General features: G+C 54.7%; 1 non-coding gene across 1 annotated transcript; it reads right to left on the reverse strand.

Moving 5' to 3' along the window:
* Positions 1–4,261: 4,261 nt before the first annotated feature.
* TRNAA-CGC (transfer RNA alanine (anticodon CGC)) lies at positions 4,262–4,333 on the reverse strand. The gene has a single exon. It is a non-coding gene; the product is annotated as a tRNA-Ala (tRNA).
* Between the last annotated feature and the right edge of the window lie 382 nt (positions 4,334–4,715).

The following is a 4,715-nucleotide window of genomic DNA, read 5'->3' on the forward strand; positions in this document are numbered from 1 at the left end:
CCTCAGGAGAAGTGACCTCACAAGCAGAAACCTCAACTGTGTGACCAGCCCTGTGCTCTCAGGCAAAGGAGCACAAGTGACCTCACAGCCAAAACCAGCAGCCAAGAACCTAGTAGTGGCCTGTCAGGAACCAAGGCACAAGGGATCTCACTGCCACACAAAACAGCTAGATGACCAGCGCTGCCCTGTCAGGCCCTGGGGCACAAGAGAACGCATAGCCATAAAAGGCAGCCAAAGGCCTACCGCCCTCAGAGATGTTACTGCTGCACAAGTGACCTCACAACCAGAAACGTCGGCCATGGGCCTCGCACAGTCCTATCAGACACTGAGGCAGAGGTGACCTCCCAGTCACAAACAGCAGTCACATGCCTAGCACCAGCCTGTTAGGTACTGAGGCATAAGGTACATCACATCTGAAACAGCAGCTCTGAACCTACCGCTGGTCTGTCAGGCACTGAGGAACAGCCACAGGTAACATCCAGGGGCCTAACACCGGCCTGTCAGTCACTGCAGCACAATGACCTCACACCACAAACACCAGCCATGGGCCTAGCACTGACCTATCAGGTCCTCAGGCAGAAGTGACCTTAGAAGCACAAACAACAGCTGTGTGCCTGGCGCTGACCTATCATGCACCAAGGCACAAGTGACCTCACGACCACTGACAGCAGCAATGCCCATAGCACTGGCAATTAAGGCTCAGGCAGAAGTGATCTCACAAGCAAAACATCAATCACATCACCAGCACTGGCCTCTGAGCCACTGATGTGCAAGTCACCTCACAACCAACAACAGCAGCAGGCCTATAAGGCAATGAGGCACAAGTGATGTCACGGCTCCTAACATCAGCCATGGGCCTAGCACTGGTCTATCAGGGCCTCAGGAGAAGTGACCTCACAAGCTCTAATAGCAGCTAGGATCCTCGCATTGCCCTGTCAGCAACTGAGGCAGAAATGACCTCACAACAACAAAGAGGAGCCATGTGACCAGCACTGGCCTATCAGGCACTGGTGCACAGGTGACCGCACAACCACTAACCTCAGCCATGGGCCCAGACAGGCCTGTAAGGCCCTGAGGCCAAAGTGACCTCCCAATCCCAAGCATCAGCCATGGGCCTGACACTGGCCTATCAGGGCCTCAGGCAGAAGTGACCTCACAACCAGAAATAGCAGCCAGTGTCCGAGCGTTGCCCTATCAGGCACTGCGGCACAAGTGACTCTGCCACCACGAACAGCAGCCATGGGCCTGGCACTGGCCTAGCAGGCGCTGGCGCACAAGTGACTTTACAGCCACGAACGGCAGCCATGAGCCTGGCACAAGCTTCGGAGGGGCTCAGGCAGAAGTGACCTCACCAGCACTAACATCAGGCAGGGGCTTAGCACTGCCCTGTCAGGCACTGAGGCACCGGGGACCTCATGACCACAAACAGCAGTGACGTGTCTGCCTCGTCCTTGCCATTTACGGGTGTACAAGCAGCCTAAGAACGTGTATTCACGTGCATTCAAAGGAGTTTGCTTGCCGCTTGCCTATCCCGTTCTCAGGAAGCGGGGACCTCACAGTCTTCACCAAAGCCACGTGCCATCTGCTGCCCTATGAGATAGTAAGGCAAGCGTGACCGCACAAGCAAGAACAGAAGCCACATGCCCCTCACTGGCCTCTCACATGCTGAAACAGAAGTGACCTCAGAGCCTGCATTGAAGCCATGTGCTTGCTGCTGGCCTATGAGGCACAGAGGCACAAGGGACCTCACAAGCACAAAAGCAGAAAGGTGCTTGATGCTCTTCCTTGAAGCAAAAGTCACCTGTCCAGGACAAAAGGGAGCAATATGGCTGCTGGTGGCCTAGCAGATCCTGACGCCCAGTGACTTCAAAAACACAACCATCAGCAATATGGATCGAGCTGAACTGCCAGCTACTGAGGCTGAGGTGACCTCACTCACAGTCAGCCATGAAGCCATAGATCTGCTCCTGGCCTGTTGGGGACTCGGGCACAATTGACCTAACCAAGCACAAACAGCAGCAATGTGCGTGCTGGTTGCCAATCACATACTGATGCACAACTGACCGCAAAAGCACAAGCAGCAGCAATGGGCCTGCTCCCTGTTTATGAGGCGCTGAGACACACGGGACCTCACCGTCATCACCAAAGCTAGGGGCATGCTGTTGGCCTGCCAGGTTCAGAGGCACAATTCGCCTCACAAGTGCAAACGGCATCGACGTACCTGCTACTGCCCTATCTGTTGCCAAGTCACAAGAGACTGGGAAGTGCAAAACCTCCCAGAGCAGAAGCTCACTTGGGCCACTCCCAAGTCCCTTGATTATGCTGTTATCTCTCCAAACATAACAGTCTTCTACAAACAGCTTTCATCTCCTGCCAAGACTCTCTCTAGGTCCTCGGACATCTCCACTCTGTCACTCTAGGCACAAATCAGAAAAGGGGAAATTGGTCTTGCCTTTCCTGCCAGGAATCTGAGCTGTGAGCCTTTGCCCTGGAGCACCTACATGAGGACAACAGGATGCCATTTCCCTTTCTTAGTACTGACAGTCAGTCAGAGAGCACAGAGACCTGGGCCCTGGCCTTGATGATGACTTGCCATTTGCTACTGATCATCCTCTGAGAATTCAGGGGGTGATGGCAGAGGAGAAAATGTGGCACTGAGCCATCACCAGAGCAGTACGTGCCATGACACAGCTCTTGAATTTAGGCCTTCCCAAATGGAGCCGGTGGTAAAATGCTTCAAGAAGAGAGGGGGCATGCATGCCAAACAGCTGGGAGGCTAGTGGTAGGATGGATGTGCTCACCACCACTGCCTTGACTCCAGCTACTCCGAGCAATGCAGCTAGAGCTACGTGGGGCTCCTCATACCCCCAGAAAGTGCAGGCAAAATCCGGCACCTTGCCACCTTGCCAGGGTCAGCAGTGTCAGCACGTAAACACACCACATCTAGCACAATTTGTCTACACATGGGGTGCTTTTTTATTTCCCCATTGCATCAGAGGCAGGTCACGCTACAGCAGGATGGTGTGGGTAACTTGCAGAGACTGCACGTGGAAGGAAGAGAGACCTGGGCTGCGCATCCCTTGCAGGGCATTTTTGCCTTGTTGCTCCCATTCCAAGGGACTCCTCCATACAGATCTGCTACAGGAAGGACTCAGTCCCTTGACAGTCAGCTCCCAAGAACTCACCTGCCCTTCTCCAAAGACCACCACACCACAAGTATTCACACCTAAGATACTTGCTAAGATATTGTGACCTTGCTCCTCATCTTACAATTGTACTTCTGTGGAGCAGTCTCAAATGCCTTAAGGAAGAAGGCTGACTAGAGAGATGCTAGATTTCCCTCTAAATACCACCTCACAGCAGCAATAGCTAGCTGACAAGAATGGTGGGTTTTCACGTGAGACCATCAATTTTTTTGGCAAAGCAACAGATCTCTACCAGCCCTTTGGCAACAGTGGGACAGCTTGCACAACTTACTCTTGCACTCCTCCTTGCTCTGGCCCAGAGAAGCCCCAGCCAGCGCCAGCAGTCTGGCCATGGCAAAGGCAGGAGAGTTGCCCCTCCTGGGCTCTCTGGCCCACATTTGAGATCCACCCCGCCAGCTCCTCCAGTGAGGAAGTGGCATCTGTCCCGATGGCTTAGGATCCCTCCCACATTTCCTAACCAAAACTCTGCTGTTCCTTGCACAAAACTAACTGACAGGCATCTCCATGGTTATAAAAGCCAGAGAAATACCAGGCCACTGCTGCCTTTACTAACTGCAATCACTAATTATGGATATGCAACTGTAAATCCTAACTGTCCCTACCTGATCCCATGGCTGCTTCCCTGCCTGGCCAAAAGCTTGCTCTCAAGAGCACAAGGGAGAAGCCCACCTGCAGAGCCTGCGGTTGCTACAGGGCCAACAGCAAAGGGAGAAAGGGGCAAAACAGGCACGAGATGGTTGGAGGAAAGGCTGCGGAGGCACCCAGCCACCTGCTGAGAATGGAGCACTTCTCTACCTAGCTTTCCAGTATTTACCACTCCTTGCAGATCTGCATATGGGCATCAGGTCGAACTAAAACAAGCCCTTGGGAAAAGTCTCTTCCAGCTGACTTGTGTGGCAGCAGGGGAAGCCCAGAGGCTGTAACGACACATGGCTCAGAGACCCAGGCGCCGTCCCTGCATGGCATCAGTCTCCACAGAACCGCAGAGGGGCCCTGGCCAAGGCAGCCCTTAGCACCATAGCTAAGGGGTGGAGATGGAGGAGAAAAGTCCTTCCTGGAGATGCTGGGGATTGAACCCAGGACCTCCTGCATGCGAAGCAGGCGCTCTTCCACTGAGCTACATCCCCTTACACATGGCATACGTAGATGGGGGGTGTGCTCTGGGGTGCCCTCTCCTCCCATGCCATGTCCCTGACAAGCACAGCCCCCTTGTGCCCTGCTGCCCTCAGACTCTCCCCAGAAAACTCCATTCAGATCCTCCTGCCTGGCCGTGGGGGAAGCTGGCCTTGCCTCTGCCCTGGGACTGCTCCTGCACAGGGCCACCCCACAGAGCGCTGCCCCTTCAGCATCTCTGCAGCTAATTGGGTCAGGGGGAGAGTGTCGCTGCAGGCGCTGCTGCCAGGCTCTGGCCCTGCCAGGGGAGGCTCGATGGAGAGGGGCAAGCCCCTTCCCTGAGTCACCTCTGCCAGCGCAGGCAGCACTCCTGTGTGCGTCACCTGTGTCCGCGAG

The sequence above is a fragment of the Rhea pennata genome, unplaced genomic scaffold (assembly GCF_028389875.1).
Source record: "Rhea pennata isolate bPtePen1 unplaced genomic scaffold, bPtePen1.pri scaffold_26, whole genome shotgun sequence".
NCBI classification, from domain to species: domain Eukaryota; kingdom Metazoa; phylum Chordata; class Aves; order Rheiformes; family Rheidae; genus Rhea; species Rhea pennata.